This window comes from Leptonotus elevatus, chromosome 2 (assembly GCF_054856555.1).
Source record: "Leptonotus elevatus isolate MCC_2025b chromosome 2, RoL_Lele_1.0, whole genome shotgun sequence".
In the NCBI taxonomy this organism is placed as follows: domain Eukaryota; kingdom Metazoa; phylum Chordata; class Actinopteri; order Syngnathiformes; family Syngnathidae; genus Leptonotus; species Leptonotus elevatus.
Window position 1 is genome coordinate 13,556,121 of NC_141240.1, and position 16,122 is coordinate 13,572,242.

The following is a 16,122-nucleotide window of genomic DNA, read 5'->3' on the forward strand; positions in this document are numbered from 1 at the left end:
CGTTAATTCATGATGAATGCGCAATTTTTTTTGTGATTAATTAATCAGTTAACGCTTTAACTTTGACAGCACTAATTAAAACTAACGTGACCGCTCACAATGGGTACAATTCTCATTTGAATCATTTTATCACTAATGACATTTCTCCATCCTGTTTCCAAATTATATCATGGCAGATCAACATTTATCGGTAATGGTCACCTAGTCAATTAATACTAACCTGATCAAATTGCAGCTTTTATTTCCTGGGTCCCTCAACCTCTGTTTCCTTTTGTTCAAATCTTTACAACTTTTTCCTTCTCTCTCTGTCATCATATTTCCCTCCATCCATCTCCTCCAGAGGAGGAGCAACTATTGCACACCACCTTTTCTCCCCTCTCATTTATTTCAATTTGTCATGCTTTCCTCTCATCCGCGCTGCCGAGCAGCCTGAAATGCAGCACACCAATCAGAGATGGCCGATGAAATTTCGGCGTCTTCGGTCTTGTGGTAATGAAACATTTAGATGCGGGCTCAGCTATGCCTTTGCATTAATGGCTTGTATTGGTGGAAAAGACGGAGAGAAGGGGACACTTCACCTTCATAACCCTCGCGGATCCAGGTCGGACACCAGGACGGCCAGATAATCGGTTTCCTCAATGAGTCGCTATGATAGTTTCAAAAAGGTTTTACATTATGCTTATTGGTGTGTGTGTGTGTGCGAGCGAGTGAGTGAGCGAGTGAGTGAGCGAGCGAGTGAGTGCGTGAGTGAGTGAGTGAGTGCGTGCGTGCATGCATGTCATAAACTGTATGGAATGTCCGTTGACATGTTTCATCTCAACCAAGATTAGCCTGTCAGGAAACTGCTTTAGGATTGTTCTACAGTTTATGTCATACTAGCTATCCAATATAATAAAGTGGCTGAGACATTATGTGAAAATGATGATTGACTGGCTGGATTAGCTTTCTTAGGTCACCCAGCTTCCATCTTTGCAAAGGAGAGAAAATGGAACCGTCACCATTTGCGGCGAGAAATGCAGGCCTTGAGAATTGGAGGCAAAAAGCTTGTGCACTCTACATGCTTTATTTTTATTACCTCCACCAAGGTTATGTTTTAATTTCGTTTGTCAGTTTGTATGTGTCTACTTGTGGGGAACCTTTCGTCTATAGTAGTTTCTGTATCACAAGGATCTTTTGTGATGGATTCTTCCAAGGACTATAAACACACACACAATGAATCATCTCTATTTATCTGTATTAGCTTAAGCCACTCAGTATTACTGCAAACAATTCACTATAACAAGATATACATTTAAGACAGAAATGCATATAATGTAAGGTGACCATTAGGGTGGAAGCACTAAACAAAAAACTTCAAACAGAAACAATAATTTGGCGACATTATTTTTCATCATGGTTATATTAGTAAATCTAGTTCATATTTCAGTTGAATGGTACGTTTTATTTCACAAATTAAAAGTGGCCAAATTTGGTTGTTTGCCTGATACTCAGGGGTTCACAACTTTAGTGTTTTTGCACCCTCTAGGGGTGTGAGATAACATTTCAAGTGGTGTGAAATGTTTCAAATTTAGTATACACGTATACTTTTTTTGGCTCATTGTTAGTTTATATGTATTCATTTTTCTTGGCACCCTTCAAAGCTGGGAGCAAGTTTTTGCCACCCGTCTGAAGGCATCCCACAGCCGTATGGGGCTCTGTTTTTAAGTTAGCACCACTTTTTCACAGCTCAGATGTTGCACATTTTAGGAGGGCTTTTGGCATTAACATCGGCCATTTGTTAGCTTTGTTGTCTTTTGAAATGCCTCCGCCTAACTCCTGCTGTCTTTTGTCAGTAAATTTGCCACAATGAGCCCGCTGACTGTCATAGAAGAGTGCTTACCAGGAATCCGCCCTCACCACTTGTCACTTCACATCTATCGCTTCATGCGCGCGGTGCCGCTTGGAGGCTGTGTGCTATTATTCATCCTTGGCCAGTAAGTGAGTATGACATGGCGAGATAAAGGCTTATGCCCATATGCCGGTCCGTGCACAGATGCAGGCACATGCCCACTTGCCCAGCCTGATTACACGAGAGTCGAAAAAGAGTCATGGGCGTAAAAATAAACAAGAACATATCTCACCAGCCCCTGTGATTGGTTGGTGACCAGTTCAAGGTATACCACACCTCTTGCCCAAAATCGGCTGGGATAGGCTCCAGCTCACCTGCGATGTGAGGATAGGCAGGACAGAGAATGGATGGATATCTCATCAGCAATAAACCTTTTTTTATTCAGGGGTCCAAAGTGACTAAAGGCTTTGTTCTGAGAGAGTGAAATAATAGGTATAGTGAAGGGCGAGTACCGATACCAGGAATTGGTATTGGGTGCTTGTGGAGGCTGCTGATACCAGCCACAGATACCTAATGCAAAAAAACAAAAATCCGACAAAGTACACTACACGATACACTGTGTCAGTTTGACACATCGGTAGAGATGGGCACGTCGATACATTTTGAGCATCCATCATTCACCAGTCAGGACGCCCTCCCGTCATGGTAAAGTCAGTATTTAAAGCCGAGCTGCATGGTAGTAGTCAAACCTTCATTTGTCATTCCTTACCCTGGGATTACACCGCATGCGTGTGTGCTGCGGATCGACTGTGGACCAGCTGCGTCGTGCCGGAGGCCGCCACGCGGATAGAACTATTTTCTATTCTTGCCGTCTGTTGGTATGCGGGTTCCCTTTAATGACGTGTGAAATAGTTACAGCATCAAACTGTGCATAATACTGCATAACAGCAGTTTAGTAGTGTTCAATTGCGTTTTACTTTTCAGTGCTTTACACTTGCATTTAATCTAAAGAGCAGTTTGATTTTATACATTTATTTAGTCCGTTTTTGTTTTTTTTTACATTAATGTGCAGTAAATTTTAAAGGAATCATTAAGTTTATTTTTTTATTTTTCTAAATTTAAGTAAAGTGTTATAGTTAAAACTGTGCATAATGTACTTTTTGGAATAAAAACTCACTCCCTACTATGCAAAATGTATTTTAATGTTACTTGGTGTTAAAAGTTAGTAGTGGTAGTAGTACTAATGTGTTGGTATGTCTAGGGATTACCTATATAAAATGACTATGAGTCTTCTGAAGCAGTTTTTTTTTTAAGTGACTTTGCTTTCTAGCCTCTTCTGTCATTGCCTTCATTCAACCTCCTGCCTAGAGGCTTCTAAGATACAGACAATAGAAACATTATGTTATCATAGCTGCATAATATTGCTTTCATCACTTCGGATTCTGTACCATATAAGAATATTCTACCCAGGCACAAAATGAAGCACATTACATTTGATTTGTTACAACCGTGACTCCTCATAAAAGAGAGTGAAAGAAAGACAGTAAACCTTTTTGAGAAAAGACTCCATTAAAAGTGACAGCAATGCCCAAAGATGCGCCTGTGTTGTGGCTGACAATTGGCTTTTTCAAGCAAATGTTGTTTTAACTCATCCTAGTTCTTGTTTTGCCAACTTTTGTCACATTCTAGCTGTAAGCCATAGCTCAAATGCCTACATAACTCTTCCCCATGTGACACTGCATTGTGCAGGCAAGGCTTTATTAATTCCCCATCCCAAAATCAATGCCATACCTTTGTATTGCAATGAAAGTCTTGGACATTGTATTTATTATCCTTGTAGTATCTCATCATCTCTTTCTCTTGCTCCATCTATAACTCCCTCATCTTTTCCTGCTCTGTCCTTAGGGAATGCGATGAAGATGAATGACAACAGGGTCATTTTACCAGCAGCGGAAAACGTCCCACCGATAATAGAAGCAGTCATTTTGTGTGTGTATGTGTGCGTGTGTGATTATTTAGGCCTATATTACATAACAAAAACCAAATGCATTTACATGCATATTACACATTTCCAACATCCCTATCATTGTAATATACATAGAATGTATACAGCCTTCAAGGATTTATTAGAATGTAGGGCGACATCACCACCACCAGTGTCACAGCCTTCAACCTTGCACTGGCACTTTGAATTAAGTCACTATTTGAAACATCGGAAAGGAAGGAATGGTACGCTACTGGAATTTCCCTTGACCTTTAGACTGAAATGTCATTTAATTTTACGTCAGTTCTTATTATTATCCCCATCATCATCAGTTCAGGCGGTAATTTGTTGTGCTTTTGAAGGATGATAATCATAAAATGAAGGGAATTTTTCATTAACCACATGGGTGAGAACTGATTATGAATACGTGTAGGTATAAGGATGTATGTTTAGAAGTGTTATATTAATGTTTAGTGTGCATTATTGCAGTGTTGGGAACAGGGTTATTAAAGTTTGGCACTTTCATTTTAGTTAGTTTTGATTTCATTTTGTGTTTTGTTTTTTAAAATTTAGTTAGCTTCAATTGGTTTTCAGGGTGGTTCTGTTAGTTTTTTGTTAGTTTTAGTAAAAAAAAAAGTGTGTATTACTTGTGGCTAATATTAAAACACACACACACACACACACACAATGGTAAAATTAGAAAAGTAATGCATTTCTTTTTTCTTCTTTTTTTTCGAGAGAGAGCTCAGTATTGTTCATTCGGTAATTTTACCGATTTGACATGTCATCATCATTGCTCTCTTTTTATTTTTATTTTTAATTTTTATATATTTTTTATTTTGTATGTGGGTGAGTATGTGCGTGTGTATGTGTGTGGGTGTGCATGTGTGCTTGCGTGTGAGTGTGTACTCATTAGTTCACCTAAAACCTATTAAAAATCCCATACCGTTCACCTAAACCGAATACTTCAGAATCCAGCGTCGTGAGGTTGTCAGGAGACCCGAGGAAGGATCAAAGAAAAGAAAGGAAAGTGAAATCCAGCACCGACCAGACATTACCTACTACCCACCGGGTTACCAACCAGAGTCTTTCACCAAACCCAGAAACATCTAAATTCCAACAAATTAGGGAGACCTCAAGAGACCAAAGGAAAAACTGAGGAAAGAAAGTAAAAGTGAAAGTAATGCATTTCTTACCTAATGTTGCATTTCGGCTTGAGTTAAATGGAAAAAGCATGCGAGGTTAGCTATTGGAACCAAAAGTCAAGCATGAAAAATTGTCGCCTCAGAGCTACGTCATCTGAAGGTGCTTTTCTATTGGCTACTGCTAGATGTCACTTCTGCGTGACACACTTTCAAACATCCTTATACGGGTTAATATCAAAACAAATCTACTTAAAATCACATTTTAAATCATCCCCAAAGGTTCATGCATTAAATTAATTACCAAATACTTAAACAAAGGACATTTTCGCTATAATTATAGTTAGTTTTAGTTTTGTAAACATGTAAATTAAAAAATGTAGTTTCAGTTAATTAAGAAAAAAATATATATTTTTATTTTATTTAATTATCAAATTGTTTTTGGAATTTTAGTTTTATTTTTTTCATTACTTTTCATTATCTAAAATAACCTTGGTTGGGAATAACGCTGTTTCAACTAACTAACTAAGGTTTTTTTCATAAATGGAGTAATCTAACTTATTATTTTCCCTGAAACAACATTATCGTTATTATACATTAAATGTATTGCATTACAATTGATTTATTAGTTTATAAAAGGCTCAAAATAAGCTTACGTTGTGATATTAAAGACCTCCTTCAAAATGTGTGTGTGCTTTTATGGAAAGCTTGCTCCAAATCTTTGCATGAAAAATGTTGTTGTTGTTGCACCTTGTCACAATAAAGTTATGTTTACAGCTGTGATGTGTCGTGAGTTTTGTTTTGTCCGTGCCGTGGGAAGCGTGCCACGACGTGTCTTCCTTCACAATGAACTTGTTAGCATTGAGCAAGAGTCCATGTCCCTAGCCTGGAACTGATTTGGGGCTTGACAAGACTGATGTTGGTCAAAACAGCATTGTAAGAGATGTGCCGAAAAACGATCGCCGTGAAGAGCCAATTCGGTTTCCCTAAGAACCATTACGAGACGTCATGACTCCACAAGCAGCATGACCTGACAAAAGTCTGATGCTGTTATTATTCAGTGCATTAATAAACTTTATTTTTGCTGTTGATTGCAATACCGGCAACATAGTGCTTTTACTTGTGTGTATTATGCTATACTCACCTGTTTCCTACTTTTTTGTATTTGAGTGTACCTATATTTTTTAAATATTTTTTTCCCTGGGTGGTATGTATTATCCTTAATCCACATAATACTTTTGTTATTTTGAGTAAGTTAAAATATATTTTTCAATGTATTTTTGTCATCAACTTTCCCAAATCTGAGCATACAGTAAGTTTCTTAAAAGTATTACGTAATAATCACACATATAATCTTAGTTATATAACACACATTTGAATGTTGGGCTTTATGTGTTTTCCGTAGATAATACATATACAATCATGCCCTTATTTAAGAGAAGAAATGCTATATTGAATGGTTCATGCACCTTTAATGCACTCTATAGAGAACATTTGTAATCATCAATATATTTAAACAGCAGTTTTGACTTACTGTGATATATATATATATTTTTTTTGTTTTAACTGTAGCTGTATGGTTGGAAAGACGTGTGTTTGTGTGTATATTTAGAGAAATTCATACCTTAATTTTTTTATTCCTGGACATGTCAAATTCTATTAGTTTTTTTGTTTTGTTTTATCTCCTTCTCATGTTGCAAATAAAGCACACCCTAGTTGAGCCACATTAAAGAAGAAGAAAAAACTGAATTGTGTTACTTGAGCCAGGTAATAAACATCTATACTACAAATGTTTGCATGCAAAACCAAAGCACTGCTAAGTCTAGCAGAGAGACAAACATTACCTTTGAGATTAGCCATTGGAACGGCAACTCCTGCAGCTAACGTTTTCTTACGCCCCCTTTCTAAGCGGTCAGGGACTCCAAACTTGAAATACTCTTTTAACCTGAATAGGACAAGCTAGCCCAAGTTATGTCTTGTTGTAATAGCAATTCCCACCACAAGAGGCCATAGAGTGCGATCTACCTGTGGATTCATTCGTTTCCCTTTGGGTTATGAATAAGACTTGTTTTTGTTTTTGCTGTTGATGTTGTTAATGGCATGCATTGCAAAAAACGGCTTCCTTACCACATCTATGCTCATTAATCAAACCAGTTGTGTGAGGGTGGCACTAGGGCCGTGGGATTTTGCTCCAGGACCTGGCTTTAGGTTACATTTTGAAGGTTTTAATCCTTCTGCACACCAAAAGAGGATAGGCTTTGCGAGTGGTGGTTAAAGGGGAAGTCAACCCAAAAATGGTCTTTACAATAATGTGTACTATGCACCCCTATTAGTCTAAACATGACATTCTGATGAATATTGCGTTTATGGAATGTGAATAAAGCAGCAACACCCCATTGTTATCCATCTCAAGGGGTGGCCATTATGCCATTTGCTGTCAAGTGAAAATTACATCACACTTGCTCAGGTTAACACCTTCTTGGAATGTTAACATACTGATTCTTCAAAGGTTGAGGTTGATGCCAAGTTCTTTAGCCCGCTTTCAATATATATATATATATATATATATTTTTTTTTTTTTTGAATGGCTTTGGATTTCGCTTTTATCCATCAAGCAAATAAATCTGTACAGTGGTACCTCGGAGTTTGAAGACAATTTGTTCGTGTGAAGTGTTTAAAGTCTGAATTGTTCAAACTCCATGAAATAATGTAAATAAATAATGTTCCCAAGCTCCAAAACCAGAAAATTCCTATTGTACACAACCCCTGACCATTTATATGAAGAAAACTAGTATTCCACTTTTCCGTTGCACCCTCTGGTAGACAAGAAAATTGCAATGTGACAACTTACCCGTGACTAGCCTCGGTCTCCCCTACAGTACAGTATTTTAAACAATAAAAAATACCTTACCTTTTTTGTTGTGGTGTGATGGCATCAGTGGATGCTATGTTAATGCTTGCTTTAGTTCAGTGCTGAGTTCATATATTTTACATTGGGCATATTGTTAGACCGAGGGGTCCTTGTGCGCTGTTTAGCGTCAGGCACGTTGTAGAACAGCTAAGGGGGGTCCGTGTGCTGTACTTTCGGAAGTAGTCACATTAGTTATAACGGCGCGATTATCTCCTTCCTAAATCCACTATGGTTCGTAGCACTACGTTTTTCTTTACTGCCACTGGAACTGCTGTCGTTATTTGGGCCCATGTCAAAGAAAATTGGCACAAATGCATTCGGAGCACGGAGTACGGAGCACCTCCGGGTGTATTCACATGCTCTGACTGGAAATGAGCATCGCTTCGTCTCCACTACCGCAATGTGAGCATTCTGCAACGCTCGGCTTCACTCCGCTACCCGATCAAGGTACGTTCAGCTTTACTTAGTTTGCTTGGGTGTTCAAACTCCGAGAATGAGGTCAAACTCTGAGGCATTTTTTTACTCATATTTTTTGGTTTATTAGTAAGTATGATTAGAATGATTATAAACCTACATAACTGATTTCCATGAAGAATTGTGAAATGGCACAAATTAGAAGCAAGTATATTTCCCAATTGACTTTGGGTGAGAGGCAGGGAACTTACCTGTCAATCACATGGCAGGTGAGATCAAAGGGGAATGGCCACAATAAGGATGCCACCTTAAAAAAAAAAAAAGTTAAAAGTGCAGGCGCATTCTCAGGAGTGGTGTCTCTTCAGAAGCAATATGGACAGTAAACATAACATGATGAAGGAGGTTGGTTATTGCCATCAAAGTGTATTTGGGGATGATAATCTTTTGCGGAGCAATAGCACCCCGAGTGGAACTTGATGCCATGGTTATTAGTCCATCTCCAGACGAGAGGGACTCTGTCGTCTGGAAGTTCTTGCTGCCTGCTTTCACACATACATGAATCACTCTACAGATTTCACCAATTCTCTAACCAGTTTTTATATATGTAGACCAGTTTTGGAAGTTGTATACAGTATGCATAATGTCAGATATTATGCAAAATACACATGCTTAGCTGATTCATTTTATTTATTTTTTTACCGACATGTTTCCATTGAATCAGTGGAAAGTTTTAAGAGAAAAACAATCGGTCATCTAAAGTCAAATATGCCTGAGATTGTACCTTGAATTTGAACCCACCACCATGGCAATTGGACCCAGAAAGATTTGATCACTTTTTGGACTAACACATGAAATCTTTGTTTTATGTACCCTAAAAAACATATTTTAATTTGAAGGAAAAGAAGAAGTCACGGAATCTTGGTTTCACTCTCAACAAGAAAGGCTTATGAATCCACCAGGATTTTACCTTTTGGCAACAATGCAATGCAGTATTTAATTTAAGGTAAGCCGTTTGAATATACAACTGTAAAGAGAACATCATTAACGTAGTTAATAGCCGTCCTTGCCTGCTGTCGTGGTGATGAGCATGTACGGTGCTTCATCACATCTAAACTCACGTGTTTCCTTAACTTTCCTTTAACTGCATGAGCTGGCGCCTTATTTTGTGTCATTTTTAAAAACCAAACGGACATTTGAACACCGTTCTGATTTTCTGAATGGTCTGAGTGAAGGAGTGTGATTGAAGCGTATTTCCGAACACACCCACATTAAGGGTATGTGAATTTTAGGGGCTACGAGCTCCTGGTCCCAAAATTGTGAGGGAAACCTGTGATACATCACAAATGAAAATCTGTTGTGATCACAGATAAAAACTCGTGAAACAGCGAGGCTGCAAAAGGTGAAATTGATAGAGCGAAGGAACACTGTATAGCAGTTTATGTATATACTTTCTGTTAGGGCAGAGATAGGGAACCCTGGTCCTCGAGAGCCGCTGTCCTGCCTGTTTTCCATGTCTCTCTCCTTAAACACAGCGGACTCAACTGATCAGCTAATCAGCAAGCTCTGTAGACGCCTGATAACAATCGTGTTCATCAATCAGGTGTGTTGATGGAGGAAGACTTGGAAAACAAGCAGGGCAGCGGCTCTCGAGGACCAGGGTTCCCTTACCAATGTGTTAGGGTGTCCAGAAGTCCCATTTAACCGGGACAGTCCAGTTTGAGCCTTGTGTCCCAAGTCCCAGTGGATTTCGCCAGCCCATTGTTTTGCTCCACTTTTACGCAGGTGCCATCTTGGCATCCCATTTTTAATCCAATTGTTTGTGGCATGTGTATGTCAATCAGTCAGACCCAAACTGCGAGCTGAGCTTTTCTGGTAGCATATTTTTAATGTTACAATACAGGATCGACGTGAGGGAAACAATACAGCCAGCTTCAAAAAGCTGCTTTAACCGAGCAAAAAAATGTTGGATAATGGTGAGTGCGTTGGCTTGTTTAGTGGTGTTGAACTGTCAACCAAGAGAGCATTTAGCATTAGCTAAAGTAATAATCACAACCATCAGTCACCAGATTGACTGGCGATTGAATTAATTTGTTATATATAGTTCCTTGTGAGAATTTATTGTATATTTGGTTTTCAGCAAAATTGTGTCCCCGTTTTTAATTTTGAAAATGTGGTCACCCTACTCTATGTATCATCCATACAAGTGCCTCTTCCTGACGTTGACCTGGTGGCTCACCAAAGTCGTTGTCATAATTACCATGATCACATCCACTATCGTTTAATTGGTCTTATCTCCTCGTCTGCTGCTTGTTAGCTAATTGACTCACTTTGCAGAGTAAAACAAAAGGCAACAGACGGAGATCAAGAGCTGACATCTGCCTCTGTAGAGCAGAGAAAAATGGCGACAGCTCATCTGTCACAGCAACGATTTTCTCAACAACTGTACACACTTGTGAGGGAGAAACCCTGCTGCTGCTGTTTGCAGTGACATGCACTTAAACACATGGTAGCACACAGACGCAAAATATTTTTTTCCTGCTGTATATGCCGCCACAAAGCTGTGTTTAAATTATGTCATTTACATTCTTAGCAAATATATATAAATAAATAAAAAAGGCTTTAGCTATAAACTGTAGAAACTCTACAAACAAACACAAAAATGATCATACAGTACACATTAGCGAGCAGTAACTGTTATTTTCTCATCACAACAACCCTTGCTCTTGGTCTGGTATTTCTTTTTTTTCTTTTTCTTTTCTTTTTTCTGAAGAGCTCAGTATTGTTCATTCGGTAATGTCATCATCATTGCTCACTTTTTTTTTCTTTTTTCTTTTTATTATTTTGTATGTGGGTGAGTATGTGTATGTGCGTGTGTGCGTATTCGTTAGTTCACCAAAAATCTATTAAAAAAAATCCCATACCGTTCACCTAAACCGAACACCGCCGTCAGGAGACCCGAGGAAGGACCAAAGAAAGGAAAGTGAAATCCAGCATCGACCAGACACCACCCACCGGGCCACCAACCAGAGTCCTTCACCAACCCCAGAAACATCTAAATTCCAACAAATCAGGGAGACCTCAAGAGACCAAAGGAGAGACTGAGGAAAGGAAGGAAGGACAGACGAAGCAGAGTGAGATCCACAGACACCAGCCTCCACCGATTCAATGACCTGAGGAAGAAGCAGATTGTGTCTGAGTTTTCGATAGATGCTGGTGTGGTGGATCTGGCATGCATGGTTGGTCTGGTATTTTAATGGCCCCTCATTTCATCCTCTTTACTCAACAATGGTCTTTTTTTTTCTTTCTTTTTTTCTACTGTACTGTATCGACCATTGCTTTTTGCCTCTGTATCTTTTGCACTAAATGTCACTGTGCAAGGAGAGCCTGGTGGTGGTGTCAATGGTAATAGGGTCCCCTTGGTGCATGCTACATTCTGGCTTCGGTCTGAGAACTGGCTGCATAATATGTAAAAGATCCATGGGTGGGTGCTTTGACGTGAATGTGCGTGAGGGGACCAATATTTAAGTGAACACAAAGCCCCTAAGAGATGTGCGCAATTAAATTTGAGGACTGCAATGGGCTGAAGCCTGAAAAGGATCTAAAAATTTAAGCTTTTTAATGGGCCTATTGCCCAACTACGACCTGTGATTGAAGTGTTTTAACCGAAACAATAGGTCAGAAACAGAGCTTTTCTTTTTGTGGAGGTTGGTGGTGGACCCAAGTGCAAGGAAGCAAATGTGGCAGGCAGGGATAAGACCAAGGTGAATACTTTAAATGAAAGCGTGGAGGAGAACACGGAACTGGCAGGCTAACACAAAAACAACAAAGTCCATAATCAAAAGGATAAACTAAGCAAGGGGACAGCAGGATGTGGGGCAAAGACAAAACATGACACTGACACACAATGGACTGACAGGAAACAAGGGACTGAGGCCCCGTCCAGACGGAAGCAAATCTCGTACACACAGAAGCATTTCAAAACTTGCGTGTGTCCAAAAGAAGACGCTGAGGACGTTTAAAGGCTGTAATGTATATGCCAAGTCTGGAGTGGCGCTGTAGCGCAGTCACAGGGAGCTAACGGAAAGCGTAGAAGAAGAATCAGCAAAGAAGACGAACACTTTTTTTCTAACTTTATTGTAATCTACAGAACAAACATGGCTTTGCATGTATCAAAACAACATGAAAAAGACAAACACAGGAGAAATGACAATGGCGGGTGATTCAAGTACAACACCGCTTCTTAAACGTGGGAATAAAGAAGCAAAATATTTTGCGCAAAACGACTACGACATGGCTATCCGCCATTGTTGTTGACAGACTGACGGTTCGCGCGCAGTCACGCGGGAATTGCCACATACGTCATCAATCTGCGACAATGCGTCGTCATTGAGCTGCGGCCATTACGTCATCACTGGAGGAAGCGTACGGGGCGCGTTTTGAAATCTTTCCACTCTAAAGCCCGCTTTCAAAAGTGACGAACGGCCTGAACGGTTAGAAACTTGTGAGGATACATTGGATACATTGAAACTGGCTTTCGTGTGAATGGGGGCCTAAATACACCAACACTAATTGACATAACAAGGCACACCTGGGGATGACACGAGTGGCCAGGGCTGGACTGGGACTCATTTTCAGCCCTGGAATTTGATGGCTCAGACTGAATGATGATGTATATTTCATATGTATTAATGTACCAATCTAAAATAGATTAAACATTCAAATAAGTAACCAACGTCAATAGTTATGTTGTCTGTGATCAGAAATTAAAAGAACTTACTAGATCACAATCAGTTTATCTGAACAATAATGAAAACATAAATAAAGTCAAGAGTGCTAAAGAAACTCATATTCTCTGAAGAGAAAGCCTAAATACGGAGATAATAAGGCAAAGTACAAGACCATTTTTTACTTTTTTAAGAGCTCATAATACTGCCATCACACTTTAACTTCCTTGTGCTATAATGTGTTTGCATTACTATTAGCAAGGGAAGGGTTTACAAAATTGGGTACAAAATACGAGAGTTAGTTTCAGTCACATTTAAAAACTAGTCATTTCTATATTTGTTTTCAATGTAATTACTTTTTTTTTGTTCAATTTCAAAAAGCAGGTCAAGCCCTGCTATATATCTCTTCCTTCTAGTGGGGCAGCATGGGTTTTTTTTCCCCCCTCAATGAAACCTACAACAAACACAAATACCACAACATTAAATGAAAAATTATCAACCAAACATGCTATTGGATCATTATTTACACATTATTTTGGTTTGTTTTTGTGTTGCACTTTGTGTTTTGCTTACTCTGTCTTTTCCTTCAGGCACATGCACTAAAGGGTTCTGTGATGATTTATACATTTGAGTTAGGGTGTATTTGGCGTGTCAGCTCCACTCCTTTTCTTTAATATTGCCTTTTTATGCGCTATCTGACTTTCTTTGTTTTGAAAGTCCGGACACTCAGACAGAGTGTATTGTTTAATTTGTTTAGCTGTGTGTCGGCCAGCAGCACAGCGCTAGCGAGGTTGGGGAGACAGAGGGAGCAGAAACCGCATGGGAGCGAATGTGACGCTTGCTTAAAAAATGTGTATGATCCATTCGGCACAAAACAGCGGTCGAAAGGTCCAAAATTCAGGCCAACCGAGCGGGAAAATGCGAGCCACTCTAAGTTAGTCACTCTGGGTCTGGCTAGGTCTACCAAAAGCACTTTAATTGCTGCTTTTGAATCAAACCCGCGTGTCGAAATAAACAGCGCCCCCTGGCAGCCAACCAGGAGATTTCCCTCGGGTTCCACCGTGCCAGTCCGGGCCTGCAAATGGCTGAGGGCACTGATTGGTTGACACACGAGGAAAAGCAGGCAAACACAGGTGGACATGATAAAGATTGATGAGACAAGGGAAAGACACAAGGACAAGATTACAAAACACAGATCATGAAAGACTAAAGAATTTGGAATGAGAAAAATGAGAATTCTACACGTTGAATATGGATATGATATTAGAAGAGAGAGCTGTTCAAAGAATGATGTATGAGAAAGCTATGTAATGAAACACATTGTGAAAATATTTAATTTCCCACTTGAGAGTATTTTGGCCACCACGAAAGCCTTTTTGTCATTTAATTTTTCAGTAACTTATTTTTATATGTTGTACATCACAAACACAATTAAGGGGAAAAAACAAGCCATAGTCAATCATTTCATGGTTAAAACTATTTTATAACTGAAGTGCTGCAACTTGAAAGGAGCTGTGAGTGTAAGTCCTCGGTTTTTCTTCCACCATAATGGGAACACCTGGATCATTATTTTCTTCCGTCAGGGCAACACTTGTCCACACCACGTGGCTGTGATCTCCATTTATGTGTTTTGAGGGACCTTTCCGAACACATCAACAGCAGCATCTTCTCTTCCAGTGAACAATGTCAGGCTTCATAAAGTAAATGGGTAAACTGAAGCCACTGCATAACTGGCCATTGAACTCGTCCTTATTTGTTTGTGGTACAGGTAGGCTATTTCAGGGTGATGGGTTTTTATTTGTTTTTTTCCCCGTGGACTTCAGATCCATCTTAAACCCCTCTGACCCAAAACAAAACATGTATTTCTAAGAATGCAATGGGCCCGGCTTTATTACTAGCTAATCTAAACAGTGTACATATACCAGCTCTAATACCGTACATTGGAGCACATACAGTACATGTAAAAAGCTGATCGAGAAACTCAGGACTATGACATGGATCATATATTGTCCATAACTTTAGCAAAGTTTATGGTTTGTGTGGTGGAGGTGGCAAAAATGGAGGACACAAATGCGGTGAAGCAGAGAGGCAAGACTGAAAAGCCTATCTCAGCTACTTATTGGGGCACAAACCCACAGAGCTATCCTGTAGAATGAATGAAGCACAGCTGACATGATCTAAAGATGTTTAGGATGACAAGTAAAAGAAAAGATTTTCATTTTGTTGAACGATGTTGCCGTGCACTGTTTCCCAAAACTAACATAGAAGTAAACAAATAAAATCTCCTAACTCTTTTTTTCTGTATATTTTGACTTATTTAATGTCAAAATGATTCATATAGTGTGTCGCAAATGAAAGAAAAAAATAAGCCGAATTAAATATGCCTCTCGATACATGTGTACATATAATCATATGATTAAACTCAACATATAAGCTTACACATATAACAATTGCATTTAATGTACATGCATATGCTGACCAGGGAATAACGGAATACATGTACCGCCGTTACGTAATCAGATAAAAAAAATGTTTTACTGTATTCCATTCCAGATTAACAAACTGACTAGTCGTGTCCTCCACACGCGGGCAGTTTGAAAAAGCTTCACGGATGGGAGGAGGAAATGGCAACTGGTATTCACTGGAACTTACTCGAAGCGAAAGTTTCAGCTAAGAGTCCAGCGGCATGCTACGCGATGTAGCTTCTTGCTAGCTTGCTTCCAAACAAATCTTCCTCCCACCAATTCACTATTTAAACATCATGCACAACATATACACGGCTAAACTTGTGACTGGGATCAAAGTTCATTTTGCAGTTGCATCATCATCTTCATTGGATCTATCTATCTTTTTTTTTTTTTTTTTTTTTTTTTTTTTTTTTTTTTTTTTTTTTTTTTTTTTTTTTTTTAAGAGCTCAGTATTGTTCATTCGGAAATGTCATCATCATTGCTCTTTTTTTTTTTTTTTTTTTTTTTTTTAAATATATATATATATATATATACACATATATACATACATATATACATATATACATACATACATACATACCTTTTTTTTTTTTTTTTTTTTTTTTTTGTGTGTGTGGGTGAGTATGTGTGTGTGCGTGCGTGCGTGCGTGT